This window comes from Mus pahari, chromosome 5, assembly GCF_900095145.1.
Source record: "Mus pahari chromosome 5, PAHARI_EIJ_v1.1, whole genome shotgun sequence".
In the NCBI taxonomy this organism is placed as follows: domain Eukaryota; kingdom Metazoa; phylum Chordata; class Mammalia; order Rodentia; family Muridae; genus Mus; species Mus pahari.
Genome location: NC_034594.1, coordinates 143,619,601 through 143,636,183, shown reverse-complemented (window position 1 = coordinate 143,636,183; position 16,583 = coordinate 143,619,601). Strand labels below are relative to the sequence as shown.

Genomic DNA, 16,583 nt, shown 5'->3' with positions numbered 1-16,583 from the left:
TAGCCCTGGCTGTCCTGGAACTCACTTTGTAGACCAGGCTGGCCTCGAACTCAGAAATTCACCTGCCTCTGCCTCCCGAGTGCTGGAATTAAAGGCGTGCGCCACCACGCCCGGCTGATATATAACATTTTGATGATGGTGGTTATCTCCTAAGATGATTACAAGGATCTGATGGCACTGTAAATTAGGCTGCTACAAAGTAAACGAGAAACGAGCAAATAGGATTTCAGAGTTCCCATTAGTGACTTGAAGATTCTGAAAGTTACTTATGAAGGATAACCTTCCTAAATTAACTGCTGAACTGTTGAGTTAGGCCGGGATTGAGGAGGGGGAGGGTTAGGCTGGAGCGACGGGGGAACTCTTGGAAGGAAAGGGAAAGTACCCATTTCCCTTGCGGGGTCTTCGGAGCCTCTTGGCCACAGCCCCTGCTGCAAGAGAGGACCTGCCCTTTCTCTGCTCCGCTCTCCTCCCGCATGTGCGTGGCCCCGGAGAGTCACATCCCGTCCCACTGTCCAGAAATGACCTCAGCCCACAACCCCCCTTCCCGTGACTCACGCCTGAGTACCGGGAAAGCGCTACTGGGACCGTGAGACCTGGCATGAAGGCGGGGCGGCCAGGGGACGAGGCAGGACAGGCTGCGTCCGGGAGAAGAAACCGGAAACTGGGGATGGGCCGAATGGCTTGCAAGCCCCCAGGTCCGCACTTTGGTCTCATGCTGTCAAGAAACGCTTTGCAAGCCAGGCCAGCCCCAAACTTGTCTGAAAATCCTCTGCTACGTACCCACATCCCTCTGTTTTCGATTGGCTCCCTTTATAACCAGTGGTTGCAACCACTAATTTGTTTTCCTCCTGTTAGATGGGTTTATCTGCATAAACCGGCCTCAGTAAATCTTCCATCTCAAGGTCTGTGCACCATGTTATGTCTATTATTTGTACATTGTACAAAACGAAGATTATTTAGGCCAAAGGTCCAGTGTCAGGCGCTGCCATGTTGTTAGTTCTCTGGTAGGGACCTTGTAGGAATAGAGGAGACATGCAGGGGTATCTAGTGATCGATCGGGAAACCTAGGGAATTCAGGGGCCAAACTTTTTTTTTTAATTATGATTATTTATTTATTTATTTATTTATTTATTTATTTTGGCTTTTCAAGACAGGGTTTCTCTGTGTTCACTCTGTAGACCAGGATGTCCTCAAACGCAGAAATCTGCCTGCCTCTGCCTCCTGAGTGCTGGGATTAAAGGCGCGTGCCACCATTGCCTAGCAATTTTTTTTTTTAAATAGCAACTTTATCTCAAGAAATACATTCATGACGTAGCTTACTTACTCTGCCCTACTTTTATTTTTTATTTTTAATTTAATGTGTATGGGTGTTTTGCCTGCACGTATATGTCTTTGCACCAAACTGGGTGCCTAGTGCTAGGGAGGCCAGAAGAGGGGGTAAGATAGCTTCCCTGTGGGTGCTGACATCCTCTGGAAGGCAGCCAGTACTCTTAAACACTAGCCCCACCAGGGCTACTTTTTAATGCTTCTAACATCTAAATACTGAGCCACACCGAGGATCAATCTTCTAGCACACAAACGTTTGTGGGGGGACACACTTTAAACCATATTCAACCTTCAGTCCAATATGAGGCAACCTATTCATGGCTGAATACACTGGGGGCAGGCGGAGGGTCAAGGTCAGGCTCTGGTTAGACCTTAGTGTATGATTTATGGTCACAGTCAGGTTGCAGCTCAATCTTCATCCATCCTTAATGGACCGCCCGACGATGACCAGACTCAGAGTAACAGCACAGCGCTGACTCCCTCCAGATTCCCAGGCTGTGGCTTTCACTCTGTTCTGGAGTGTCGTGCCCTGAATTTAAGAATAGGCCATCACATAGTTGGCATTAAATAAATATTAAAACAACAACAACAAGAAGAACAAGAGATTATCTGTCATCTTGAGTTCAAGGCCAGTATGGACTACAGTGTGAGATCCCGTGTTCTATATCATCCTCCACTTTTGGATGAGTGAATTTATTAAGTATATATCGAGCAAAAGTGAGAGTTATCCAGGTAGAGTAGCATATACCTTTAAATCCCAACACTAGGGAGGCAGAAGCAAGATCTCTGTGAATTTGGTTTGTTTGTTTGTTTTTAAAGATTTAATTATTTATTTTATGTATATGAGTACACTGTAGCTGTCTTCAGACACACCAGAAGAGGACATTGGTTTCCATTATAGATGGTTGTGAGCCACCATGTGATTGCTGGGAATTGAACTCAGGGTCTATAGGTGAACAGTCAGTGCTCTTAACCACTGAGTCATCATCTCTCCAGCCCCATAGTCTTTAAAAAAAAAAAAAAAAGTACTATATTAAGAGTACTGGATGCCCTTCCAGGGGACTAGGTTCCCAGCACCCACATAGCAGCTCCAGTGTCTTTAATTCCAGTTTTGGGGGACTCAATGCTTTCTTCTGGCCGCTGAGCGCACTATATTGCATGTGGTGCACAGGCATATATGCAGGCAGAACAACCATATGCATTAAAAATAAGTAAAATAAAGGGACCAGGAAAGCGTTGTTGAGGCAGCTAAAGTTCCCAGTCCAAAGTTGGAAGCGCGCTGTCCTCCTGGGTGTGGTTTCCAAATGAAAGAGCAAATGGCGTGCGCGCGCAGATACAGGCTAGGGATGCTTGCAGAAGCAGCCACACTGGAGCTCCCAGCTGAGAGCGCTGGCTTTCTTAGTGAGTGCTAGGAATCTGAACTTAGGTTTTCATGCTTACGGAGCAAGCATAATAATAGAGATGGGAGCTACCGCATTATAAAGCAAGATAATCACGGGGTAGCGGGCGGCGGGATAGCTCTCAGTACAGGTTATACTCTGGAGAGGAGGGATATGAGGCAGGCAATCCCTGCTGAAAAGATCAGAGCCCTTCTGGGGGCAGAAGTATGAACTGACGACGCCACAGCGTCTTCTGGAAGAAGCTGAAGGGCGACATAAATACCTGCAGGTCTCTTTAAAATAAGTAAAAAGGACCAGCTCACTGCCGCCACCCTCCCTTCATTCGTGTAATTTTAACTGTGCTGTTCCAACCCTGGATATGAACCAGGAGACGTGTAATTTGACCTCACTGTAATTTGGTCAGATCCTATTGTGGGTTCTAACTGTAAAAATCTTTAGATCATTCTATAGGTTGAAAAAAAACAAAAAAAAAAAGTAGCTGTTTCCGCCCGGTTTCGAACCGGGGACCTTTCGCGTGTGAGGCGAACGTGATAACCACTACACTACGGAAACTGGCTGACAGGGCATGCTGTAGGAACTATACTTGAAGTGAATTGTTTCTTTTCTGGCTTTCTTAAATTCTATTTAGCCAACTAACACATGGAACAAGTAGGTTCCTCTCTGAAGCTGTTAAATGATTCTCACGTTTGGGAATTAGACGGTGCCTCCAAAGAAAACTGCCAGCAAAGTTAAGACTCTGCCCGGGGACCCGGAGGCTCGGGGAAGAGCGCCAGGCTTCCGTAACCACCAATAGGCGCAGCTTTCCAGATCCTGCGGTTCCCCAGGAGTGCTTGGCTGGTGAGTAGAGGGCGCCACCTGGCGGCCAGCATCTGCTGTGCCGCGCGACTGGAGAGAAATGGAGCAATGAAAAAGCACCTAATGCTTGTCCTGAACCTAATGTAAAAAGCATTTTCAGGCTTTCTCGTTCTGCTTTTGTTTGTTTGTTTTTAATGAGTCAAAATGTTTATTTGTTCGTTTCTTGCATCTGAGGTACTCTTCGCTGACATCCCTGACCTTCTTACTTAACCACTGCACAACTGCATGCGACCGCTTTATCGGGGTTTCCCACTGAGTCGGTTTTGCAGAGGCCTGCCAGTTGCCCTAGTTTCTCCTCATCAGCCTTAGGTTGATTTGGGGGCTTAGCACGAAGGTCTTCCTCCAACTCCACACACACAGGCTCTGCACAATTGGGTGCACGCTCCAAGGACGGACTTGGTGCTCTACAGCTTTGACAACTTCACGAACTTCAGTGCCAGGCCATGGTGGACAAGAGAGCTCTTCAGCCCCTTCTGTAAGGCAGCATTAATGCCTACTGTATCTCCAGGAGCAATGCCTTTCCCGGCCATGGCAACCAAAGAGAAAAAGCTCCTCCCAGCCCTTAACAAATAAAAATAAAATAAAATAACTATAATACGTAATGGGAAGATGTTTGGGCTTTTTGTTTGCGCAGCGAAACTTTGAGACCAGCAGGTATTTGTGCGGCCCCACATATTATAAAAATGAAAGTCAGTGGATGAGTGAATTTGATTCTGCTAAGACAGAGGACGAAGGAAATTAGAATCTGGGGCCGAGAGTCACGGGTGAAGGATGAGGAAGAAAGGAAAGAGGCTGAGTTAGAAGTGGTGGTGAGAGAGCCCTGGGGAAGAGCTGACTGTGTGAGGCTGTGTAAAATGTGAAAAGACCTCAGCTGTTTCCAAGGGGCGCCCTAGGCCAACACTAAAGAATGTATCACATTAAGCCACTTTTAGTAGGATTAGGGGACATACTTTCTTAGGGAATCTTGTCCAAGCATATGCTGATCCCACTCTGCTGGAAACATTTACACTTTAGAAATCAATACAGAGCCGGATGGCGGTAGCACATAGCTCTAATCCCAGCACTCAGGAGGCAGGCTCCGGCAGATCTTTGAGTTTGCAGTCAGCCTGGTCTACAGAGCAGGTTCCAGGACAGCCGGGGCTACATGGAAAAACAAACAGAAAAAAAAAATCATTTAGAAAGGTTGGATTGACAAATATAGCTTTAATAGGATAGAGGTCCTCTTCAAGTGTCCTGAGACTGTCCTCTGAGTCCTACTTATATTACCTCCAAACAGAGTCCATCTTGTAGGACTTCTGTCTGATGGTAACTGCTCTTTTGGGTCCTCATTTTCTATGGAAGGGCCTTGTACTATGTGAAAGGTGTCTGAAATTCTGTGAATTCCTACAGTTGGCCTATTTTATGTCAGTTTAGTTCTAAACCTCAAAGCAACGCTAAGAGGTTGAATTTGTGCTGCCCCTAAATCCTTTCCATTGTCAAAAAACAAAACAAAACAACAACAACAACAACAACAACACACTGGGTTTTACTTGGTTGTTCTGCATCTGCTGTGACAGGTGGATAGGGTTAGCTGAACAGGGTAGCCAGCTCTCAGGAAATAGAAGCCAGGCGGAGGATAATTTCATGAGCCCAGCTGGGTCTAGACTGTGAGTTCTCACCCAGCCAGGGCCTCACAATGGGTGGTGTGGGAATCAGAGAGCAATAAGGGAAGCGAATACAAGAAAGTAATATATGTTTGTGGGTATATATTGTGTGTATATTAAATGTTGTATAAGGAGATATATCAGAATGTTGTGATGGCTATTTTTGGTTGTCAACTTAGAATTTGCTAAAATCTAAGTGTCTGGGTACACCTGTGAGAGATTTTTCTTAATTAAACCATCTGAAGTGGGAAGATCTTTTTTTTTTTTTTTTTTTTNGTTTTTCGAGACAGGGTTTCTCTGTATAGCCCTGGCTGTCCTGGAACTCACTCTGTAGACCAAGCTGGCCTCGAACTCAGAAATCTGCCTCCCCAGTGCTGGGATTGGGAAGATCTTTTAATTCAGATCTATTGAGGTGGGAGGATCTTCCTTAATCTGAACCACGCCTTCTGCTAACAGCCTACATAAGGACAATGGAAGGAGGAAACTCTCCCCCTCCCCCTCCCCCTCCCCCTTCCTCTCTCCTTCTTTTCCTCCCTCTCTCTCTACTCCTGCCTCCCCCTTTCCTCCTCTCAATTTCTCTCCCTTCCCCCTGCCCCCTCCCTCCCTCTCTCTCTCTTCCTCTCCCTCTTCCTTTGCCCACTTGGCCCCTCTCTGGCTGTCAAGTCCATTTGTTTACTGTCATTAGAGCCTACTTCTTTTCTGACATACACCCAGCCTCATGGACCAAGCAACTACTGTATTCTTGGACTTTTCGTTGGTAGACAGTCATTGTAGGAGTAGTGGGATCACAGGTATAAGTCACTCTAATATGTAGTGATTTTTCTCTATATGTAGTGATTCGTTCTATAAATTATGCTCCTGTAGAGAACCAGTACACAGAGTAAAGATAGGAAGGAGAGAAGAAAAGGAACTACAAGCCTTGGGTTTGGGGAGGTAGGTGGGAATGTCTTCAGTGAGGGAACCAAACTGCAACATTCAGGATTAGAAATAGAGCTTATGGATCATAAAATCAGGTGGCGGCACATGTCTTTTTCTCAGCACTTGGAAGGCAAAGGCAGGCAGATCTCTGTGATTTCAAGGCCAGCCTGGTGAGTTTCAGGACAGCCAGGGCTACACAGAGAACTGGGTCCTAAGAAAGAACAACAACAACAACAACAACAACACCCAAAGGCTACAGAATAAACACTCCATCTCATGGCCCTGCGGTAATAGCCAAATAAGCTAACCAATTGTACCACAGAGGCAATACCAATACAGATCCTCCTCCTAAAGACTGTGTTCATGTGGACCTCACAAGCCCTCACCTTCAACTGAGGCGCTAATCTCTGTGTACTGTGTGGAAGCATTACCTGTATAACAAGCTGATGGCCTATCAGAAAAAGGCTGCAAATAGAAGGTAGGATTCCGGGAGTGTGGGGGGCGGGGAGAGGGTAACCAGCCATGTGGCATTCATAGAATAGAATAAACAGGTTATATAAATTATAAGCTAGTTGGGGAACAAACTCAAGCTTACAGCCTAGGCATTTATTCATAAATAATTAAGTTTCAGAGTTGTTATTTGGGAACTGGGGCATGGGTAGAAAAGACTGCTGTTACAGAGCTGTAAACAGTTGGTGGCCTGTGGGGAGGTGTAGCCATCCAGTCCAGCAACAAAAAGGCAAACAGGGTTCACCTGAATGGGGGGCTGGAAATGAAAAGGGCAGGGGGAGGGGCGAGAGAAGAATGAAGCCAAGACAAGGTTCTGATCAAAGTTTATAAAGGGAAACCCCAAAACATCCACCCATGTTTCAGCTGGAGTGTGTTGCAGAGCAAGGTCAGTGCAGGCAGCCAAAACAGCTGAGGTCCCATGGGAACCTGCAACTGCAGCCAAGGCAGATGTCTCTGTCCAGGTCGAAATGTTCAAGGTCTGCTTAGCCTGCTCGAGGCTGGGAGCATTACAGGGAGGGAGGGTCAGCTTTCTTCAAGGCTGGGTAGACCAGTTTCCGCTAAATAGTCCCACACCCAGAAATGTATGGGCAGCACGAATTTGGGCCCAGGTGTGTCCAAAAAACAAAACTGGGGAGGGGTGACAAGGTGGGGGGGTGGATCCAAGAAAAGTGGGGGTGAACATTATCAAAATGTACTGTGTGGAATTCTTAAAGAATTAATAAGAAGAAGCCTTTAAGAATGTTGTATTTATGGGTCTCCTGCTTTGTAGCACTCGCTGCTTTGTCCTGATAGTCTTAGAACTCAGTGGCACAAATCTAAGAACACCAAACTGCCTCCACGTATGTCCCTCCCCCCGCCCCCACAAGCCCCTCGGTTTCCCCCTTCCCAGCTGGAAATGAGTGAAAACTAAGCTCACTGCGGTCTGCAGTGGGGAACAGACGTGTTGGGAAGAGAGCTCACTGCTCATTTGAACTAGAATCTGTGCTAGAAGATGTCAGCATGGTGGATGTCTCTGTTTCTGTAAACGTCTCCAAAAGCCAGGTTTTCTAATTCATTTGTGAATTTTACGCCCAGACAGTGAGCCTTACTTCAAAATCAAAGTTAAACCACACGGAAGCAATCGGTGAATGACTCTCAAGCGTAAGAAGACAAAGTTTTAAATATTCCATAGAGAGTAAAACCGTATCTGAGAAGGAAAGAGATTGAGCAGGTTGAACACACAATACACACACACACACACACACACACACACACACACCAGGCCCCAGCCCCACACAATCATTCAAAAGTATCCCTAATGGGTCTGAGGGTATTTGGTGAGCACGGACACAATCCTAGCACTTTGGCAAAGGCAGGGTTATCACCAGTTCTAGGCTAGCCTGGGCTACATATAAAGACTTCTCTGGGAAAAGAAATTTTTTTACAATTTACAATGGGCTGGCATTTCCCCCAAATTTATAATTTTTAACATTGAAGTACACAGTTGAGTGTACAAAACCCAGAGCTTTGACCAAGCCAAAAAAAAAAAAAAAAAAAAAGTGATGTTACTGATCAGCTACATCCCCCAATCCTCTGCCAGATATTCTGAATCAAGAAAAGGTTTAGCAATGGATGTAATTCCCCCTTGGCTTTTAAGAGTTCCATAGCCTTTCGGCATTGGAGATCTCTTCCACTGTGGAAAATTCAACAAAGACTTCTGGTATTTCTAGCCTTAGTTCCCACCAGTAATTTGGAAGTTCCTAGTTAAAGAAATGGAGGAGATTCATTGTACTTAATAGGTTTGACACATCTGGATGTCATACCGGATGGGATTAACTGTTCCGATGATAAAATGATCTTGGAAAATGTCCGTCCTGGGCAGCAGGGAACTGTTACTATATGATATAATTTCTGCCCTCTTTATTACAACTGCTGAGATCCCCTGTAGTTTTTCAAAAGACCTATAATCATTGAGCTGGAGTTCAAGGATCAAGAGCCCAGCAGATTCAAGCCGATAATCTGCCTGTCCAACTCCCCAGCAGTGGTTAGCTGTGAATGGTCAGCTGTCCAAGGATCTAGTAGTTGCTCAGTCCCACAAGACAAGCAGGTGAAAAAGAGCGAACCTTCCTTCTTCCAGTATCCTTAGGTAGGTCTCCAGCAGAAGGTGTGGCCCAGATTAAAGGTGTGTACCACCATGCTTTGTCCCTGATGATCTTGAACTCAGAGATCTCCTTGCCCTAATCTCCTGGGATTCATAGCCACTATGCCTCAAGATCTCCGTGCCAAGATCAGAAACTTCTATCTCCCAGCCTCAAGATCTGGATCACAGGGGAGCCTTCCAATTCTGGATTGTAGTTCATTCCAGATATAGTCAAGTTGACAACCAGGAAGAGCCATTACTGCAGCCTGGGGGACTTCTTTCTGAGTTAAGGGCGGGTGACGTGTCTGAGGCTGGGCTCTGCGAGGCTCGTGTGTGCCGGCAAGAGATGGTGGCAGTACTTCGGCCGGGCGCCAAGGGAAGCAGAAAGCCTGAGATGTGCAAAAGTAAAGTTCTCCGAAAAGGAAGAGCAGGAACGAGGTGTGCATGAGGGCAAATGTGTTTAAAAGGACAGGAGTGCAGAGTCATAGAGGAATTCTAAACATTCGCATGGTGAGGTGGTGCCGGGCATTATAAGGACCATTAGAAAGCTTTTGTAAGAAAGAAAACTGAGAACTACAGAGTAAAAGTAGCACTTCCCTGACCGGGAATCGAACCCGGGCCGCGGCGGTGAGAGCGCCGAATCCTAACCACTAGACCACCAGGGAGTGACAACGAGCTACTTTCGCGTACAATACCTAGGTCTGATCTGAAGCTCACTACTATTTATTAACTTAGCTTTTTGATGGGCAACCATAAACAGAAGACTCCAAAAGACACCTGCCCCTGGCACCTATCCTCCTGCTGGCCACATCCTCAAAATATCTCAAGCGTCTGTTAGATCACGCAGTCTCGATACAAGCTGAGAGGCACCAGAAAGATCCAGTACTCAACAAAAACAAGCTGAGAAGCACCAGAAAGATCCAGTATTCAACAAAAACAAGCTGAGCAGCACCAGAAAGATCCAGTATTTAACAAAACACTGAACGTTGTGCGTTGGCCGGGAATCGAACCCGGGTCAACTGCTTGGAAGGCAGCTATGCTCACCACTATACCACCAACGCAACACTAGCTCCGACTCTGGGGACATTCTGACCTCTTAGCTGCTACATTCAGGAGCCAGGCCAGGCCAGGCCACGAGGGCCACAGGCACTGGTGTCTGCTCAGTCCGGGCAGGCCACCACCTAGACCAGCCAGGCACATCGCTCAAGCCCAGCGAGGCGCACGCCGCCCGTTCGGGCACACCAGGAGCCCACCGCGGTTGGGGTTGGGATGGGAGGGTTCGCTAGGGGCGGCGGGGGGAGCGTGTTGGCAGGCGCCAGTCGCCAGGCGCTGGGCCAGCGGCCAGAAAAAGGGTTTGAGGACCCGGGGCGGCTTTGTTGAAGGATACCGTGCTGGGATGCATTATCTGGGTCTGCGTGTAGGGCGTGAATCAAACGGAGAGCGCCCGTGGCGCCGCCTATCTGGCTAAATAGTAAAAATGAAAAGTAACCGTATCTCCCCGTCGGGGAATCGAACCCCGGTCTCCCGCGTGACAGGCGGGGATACTCACCACTATACTAACGAGGACGACGACAATACTGGCACTCTGATGCCATCCACTGTCCGTCGTCCGCCAGTATCGCCAGCTTCGGTCTGGTCCATCATCCACCTCTGCACTTCACAGCACCCCAACCCTAAAGCCTCTGGGACCCGGCGACAACACCCCTCCCACCAGGACCCGGACCTGCGTGCAAACCTCCGGTGATCGCCCTCTGCCGTCTTCTCCGGAGAAGAGGCTCGGGATGGCAAGCTTGAGTTGTTGAACTGGTTCCTAAACCGAAGATGATGACCCGAGACCCGGGAACGTTGAAGCATCGTGCCCATTGTGGTAGAATCCATTGCCTCTTTTCTGTGGCGAGGTTTACAGCTTGAATCTGGAGTCCAGATGCACTTGTTGCCAGATCCAATCAGCAAAGGATAAAGGGGCACGCTCAAACTGTACCTTCTATCTGAGCTGCTTGTTGACATGCAGTGTAGTCAGGATGGCCGAGCGGTCTAAGGCGCTGCGTTCAGGTCGCAGTCTCCCCTGGAGGCGTGGGTTCGAATCCCACTCCTGACAAACGTTTTCTAGTCCCCGTTGTTAATTCCTGCTAGGTAGCAATTTGCTGCTTTCAAACATCTTTTCTCTTCCTCTCCTGAGGTGAATAGCAAGCACTCAACCCATCTACCTCAGTTCACCTTTGCTACCCTTACCCCAATCCCTCTCGATCGTCACTTGAAGGTGTTGACGTCCCTGCTTCCCCTCACCGTAAGTTAATTTATCTAATCTTTCTCCTTATTGCTTCTGCATTTTCAATTACTGGTAGAAAACATTACACTTCATGCTGAACCTTTTTCTAGGTCCTTTAGAATTTTATTTCTACATTTGGATTACATAAGTAAATGGTGGGTGTGGGCTCTTCTGCAGGTTAGCGACCCGGTGTTCCCACCTTGATTTAGTGTGTATAGAACGATGTTTTTCTTACTGCTTTCTGATACTAATCTTCATCCCCTAAATTCCTGGTTTGTACTTAGTTCTGTATCCGTCCTTGGCTTGCTTCTTTGTGGGCTTTCCTGTGCTCTGGACTGTGCCTGGGGCTTGGGAATGCTGGACAAGAGCTTTACACATTAGCTGCAACCCCTTGCTCTTCTCAAATTTATGAGATAGGGTCTGTGATGGTTTCTATATGCTTGGCCCAGGCAGTGACACTGTTAGGAAGTGTGCCTTTGTTGGAGGTGTAGGTGTGTCACTGTGGGTGTGGGCTTTAAGACCCTCACCCTAGCTGCCTGGAAGCCAGTATTCTGCTAGCAGCCTTCAGATGAAGATGTAGAACTCTCAGCTCCTCCTGCACCATGCCTGCCTGGATGCTATCATGTTCCTGCCTTGATGATAATGGACTGAACCTCTGAACTCATAAGCCAGCCCCAATTACATGTTGTCCTTTATAAAACTTGCCTTGGTCAGGGTGTCTCTCTTCACAGCAGTAAAACCCTAACAAAGACAGGGTCTTATAGAGTTGTCCAGAGTGGCCTCAAACTGTGTAGCAAAGGCTGGCCACACACTTAAGATCTCCAGTTTTCAAGAATTTGGCTTGAAACTGCTTCAACTCTTTATTTTCGCCTCTTGCATCTCTCACTACCCCCTTTAATCCTTTCATTATACTTTAAATAGTACTTTTTTGTTTTTTGGGGTTTTTTTTGTTTTTTGTTTTAAAGTATGCATGTATGTCTATATGAGCACCATGTGAATGCAATGAATGCATTGAATGCAGGGCCTGAGATGGAAATCAGAACTCCTGGGCTGGAGCTGCAGCATTGTGAGCTGCCATATGGGCCCCGGGAACCAAGCCTGAGTCTTCTGCAAGTTGTAGCTGGGTTGACCTTGAGTTTCCTGGTAATGAGAGATGGGCTTTGAACTCTGTCTCTACCTCTGAGGACTGGGAGGACTGGGATCATAGGCCTGCCCCACCACAGTTGTGGTTGATGGTATGGGAGGGGGACGACGACGACTTGGTAGAGTCAGTGATGTCAGGTATTTCCTGCGTGTATTTCTCCCGAGACCAGAGCACGGCTAAGAAGCTTCTTTCTGGTACAAGTTAGGTTGAGTGTCACAAGCGTAGTCAATGGGGGGGAGGAGCCTTTTTGACACTCGTGGTGTAAAGTGCAGCTCTATGCTGGAAGACAGTAAGAAGTGATTTATTCTGAACTGAGTATGAATGAGCGTGGTCAGTTTGTCCCAAACAATACATCTCAATATGGAAGCTGTTACATACATTTTTTTTTTTAAATCACAGAACAAAATAAATCATTAACCAAGGTGTGTTTTAAGTGTGTGAACATTGGTAGGGAGGAGCAAGACAAAAAGAACGCTGCTGTGGGAGGCAGGGAGGGGGGGGGAGGGGGAGAGAGAGAGAGAGAGAGAGAGAGAGAGAGAGAGAGAGAGAGAGAGAGAGAGAGGAGAGAGAGAGGAGGTGACTTTTAGAGAGAGCCAGGCTCATAACCTGGCTGTTGCTAGGTAACTGTTGGGCGGAGCCTAGAACAAATGCTAACAAAGCTCTCCCGGGCATGCTCTCCCTTGTATCTAAAATAAACTTTCTCTAAAACCATGGAAGTCATGTCCTTTCCTTTCCATTTCTTTTTTAGTTAAAATGAGGACTAAAGAAATGTCAAGGAGATTAAGAACATGTATTATTCGCGCAGAGAACCCAAGTTTCCTAGCACTCATATTAGGTGGCTCGCACCTTCTGTAACTCCAGCTCCAGGGGATCCAACATCCTCTTCCTGGCCTCCATGGGCCCTTGCACTAATGTACACACATATACCCCAACACACACACACACACAAATACACATTGTGTATTTTCACCAATTAATTGATATTTGTTTATTTATTTGGGCTTACTCTTTTTTGAGACAGGGCTTGTCTGTGTAACCCTAGCTGTCCTGGAACTCACTTTGTAGAGCAGGTCAGCCTTGAAACCAGAGATCCACTTGCCTCTGCCTCCACAGAATTAAAGGCATGTACCACCACAGCTTACTTTTATAACCCTAAAAGTCAGCAAATAATAAGTAAATAATGCAAGCAACTCACAAGTCTCAAGAAGTCCCTGAATCTTACAATGTTCACAAGGTCACTCTATCCCTGAACTTATATAAGCAATAGGGACACTTGTGGACAGAGTAGTCTCTGAAACCTATAAGCTTCCTATAAGTCATTTCAGAGAGCTCCAGGGAATGTAGCTTCCATGAGTCACCAGTCAGATTGGGGTGGGATTTGCAGGAATCCAGCTGTCTGAGTCATCTATGCCTGTAGATAATCTCTCACCCACACCTCTAGAAATAACCCCAACAAAGTAATTGGTTTGCCATTGTTGGCTAAACAGGGATCAACAGAACTAAAGATGAGTTTGGGAGAAATGATCACACAGTCATTACCTATCTGCCAATAGGTAACCAGATAGGCAACTGAAGCTGAACAGTCTGAAGGCAGAGCATCTGCAACAGGAATCCTCAAATAGCATTATCTCTCCCACCCCCCCCCACCCCCCACGCCATGTCCTGTGTGAGAGTGTGCTTTTTTGCTATGGCAGTAGTTGCATATAGTGAGACATAACTAAGGATATCCTATGGAGAAGTGGAATTCCATTGTTGGGATAACATACCCCATACACATTATGTCAGCTGGCTATGGATATTTGCCCCTGTATTGCCATTTCTCCAGCCCACAAGACCTGCTTTCAATATGTAAATGTTCTTGGCTTCCTCACCTGCCCCAAAGATGTAAACACACTGATTCACAACTCTCTCAGATTATCTTGTTTAAAAAGCAGGCTGCCATGTCACATAGCCCTCAATCTGGCCAAAGGGCAGCACTGAGAGGAGGATGTCCTGCTGCTGATTGGTTCAGAGCGAGTAAGTGTGGAACCCCTCCCACTATGCTAATAAGCCTTTCCTTAGAATGAGAAAGAAGAGAGTTTTGGATGAATCAGGAGCTGGAGGCTGGTGCTGGAAGAACAGAGACCAGCAATGAGGTAGAGCTGAAAAAGCGATGAGGTTGAGACACCGTGGCTGTCAGGTTCAGGTCCAGTCTACATGGTTAGCTGAGGGACTGCCCCCAGCCAAAAGGCTAACAGGCTTGTCCTATACAGATGTCTCCCAGTCTTTATTATTAAACTTCAAGTGGGACCACCTCAAAGTGCCCACAATCGTCCACAGATGGAATCTCAGAGTGGCTCTTGAATCCTATCTGGTTCAAATGGTGTGCCTTCTTGATGAGTTAGTGGAATTCTCCAGATGAGTGTAGAGATACCCTGAGACTGGTTAAAGATTTAAGCCAAATTTTATTATCCCTTACCTAACACATAAGGTTGGAGAACATGGAGAGGTTGCTAAAGAAGTCTCATGGTCACTGTTATGTGTAATGAAACATATGACCAAGGCCAAGATGGCTCCTCAGCAGGAACTTGTGTGTGTGTGTGTGTGTGTGTGTGTGTGTGTGTGAGGGAGGGAGGGATTGCAGTGAGAACGGAACATAAGACTAGTGCCCTCTACATCAGTCTCTGACTTAGAATAAGGGAGGGTGACACAGACATGCTGTCTGACTTATGGTTGAGGGAGCTGGAAAAACACAAAACAGTGAATACAAGTTAGATCTGCTCTAAGGAGCCCTTTCTAGGATCCAAAAACTTGAAAGCCATGGGGAAAATATGTGTGTTAGGAGAGGGGGAAAAAAAAAGAAACATTAAAAGTGACTTAAAAACATATTCCGGGCCGGGCGTGGTGGCGCACGCCTTTAATCCCAGCACTCGGGAGGCAGAGGCAGGCGGATTTCTGAGTTCGAGGCCAGCCTGGTCTACAAAGTGAGTTCCAGGACAGCCAGGGCTATACAGAGAAACCCTGTCTNGAAAAACCAAAAAAAAAAAAAAAACCCAAAAAAACAAAAACATATTCCTGGGGCTGGAGAGGAGGCTCAGAGGTTAAGAGCACTGATCATTCTTCCAGAGGTCCTGAGTTCAATTCCCAGCAACCACATGGTGACTCACAACCATCTGCAATGGAATCTGATGGCCTCTTCTAGTGTGCCTGAAGACAGCTACAATGTACCAATGTACTCATAAAAATAATAAATAAGTAAAACTTTTAAAAAAAAAGCTCTATTAAAAAAAAACAAAAACATTCCTGCCGGACAGTCAAGGCCAGCCTGGTCTACAGAGTGAGTTCCAGGACAGCCAGGGCTACACAGAGAAACCCTGTCTCGAAAAACTAAACCAACCAAACAAAAGCATATTCCTTAGGTTTGAACTTTACTATAGAAAAAGTAGAAATCACTGGGCAGTGGTGATTTAGGAACTTAATCCCAGCACTCAGAGAGCAGAAGCACTTAATCCCAGCACTCAGAGAGCAGAAGCAGACAGATATCTGTGAGTCTGAGGCCAGCCTGGTTTTCAGAGAGAATTCCAGGACAACCAGGGCTACAAGGAGAAACCCTGTCTCAAAAAATCAACAACAACAACAACAACTGAAGAAAAAAAGAAAAAAGAGTAAGAAGAAAAAGTAGAAATCTATGATTCAACAGCAGATAGAAGAAACTGACTGACAAGAGTACTTCAACAGAACTTATTAGAATAGGAAAGACGTTTACAGAAGGTCTTTTGTTATTGGTTGGTTGGTTAGATTGGGTTTTTAGTCTGTTTGTTTGTTCTGAGACAGGGTTTTACTTTGTAGCCCTGGCTGTCCTAGAACTCCTTATGTAGACCAGGCTGGCCTCAAACTCACAGAAATCTGCCTGCCTCTGCTTTCCTGGTACTGGGATAAAAGGTGTGAGCTACCATGCATGGCTTTGTTTTTGTTGTTGCGATACTTTTTAAAGAGAAATTTTTATTTTTAAGTGTGTGTGTGTGTTTGTAGTTTTTTCTAGTAATTAGAGTTTAACCTGAGGACAAGGCCCAGTGTATAAAATGGAGGCCTGCTTACAAAATGGAGTTTGTCTGGTCAAGTTGGGGCCCTTCAATTAGATAAGCTATTAAGGACAAGTGCTTATCACCATCTGAGATCTGAAAGACACTAAAGGAGAGACCGGTATTACTGAAGGGTCAGTATAAGATGACATTTAACATCCAGTTCATCAGGCCAGACCCTATTGTGATGTGCTGCTTCCTTGGACTCGGGCCAATTAGCAGAGTGACATCATCTGATACAGGCTCATAGAGTTTTGCTAAGATGGACTCACATGCTGAGGCAAGACACATGGTAAAGCAAGACTTGGAGAATACCTGTGGAGGATATGTGTTCTTTG

General features: G+C 46.3%; 5 non-coding genes across 5 annotated transcripts; 1 reads left to right on the top strand and 4 right to left on the bottom strand.

Moving 5' to 3' along the window:
* Positions 1-3,205: 3,205 nt before the first annotated feature.
* Positions 3,206-3,278, bottom strand: Trnav-cac. The gene has a single exon. It is a non-coding gene; the product is annotated as a tRNA-Val (tRNA).
* A 6,086-nt stretch (positions 3,279-9,364) lies between these two features.
* Positions 9,365-9,436, bottom strand: Trnae-cuc. Its single transcript has one exon. It is a non-coding gene; the product is annotated as a tRNA-Glu (tRNA).
* A 324-nt stretch (positions 9,437-9,760) lies between these two features.
* On the bottom strand, positions 9,761-9,832 carry Trnag-ucc. Its single transcript has one exon. It is a non-coding gene; the product is annotated as a tRNA-Gly (tRNA).
* Positions 9,833-10,265: 433 nt separating this feature from the next.
* Positions 10,266-10,337, bottom strand: Trnad-guc. The gene has a single exon. It is a non-coding gene; the product is annotated as a tRNA-Asp (tRNA).
* A 449-nt stretch (positions 10,338-10,786) lies between these two features.
* On the top strand, positions 10,787-10,869 carry Trnal-cag. The gene has a single exon. It is a non-coding gene; the product is annotated as a tRNA-Leu (tRNA).
* The last annotated feature ends 5,714 nt before the right edge of the window (positions 10,870-16,583 follow it).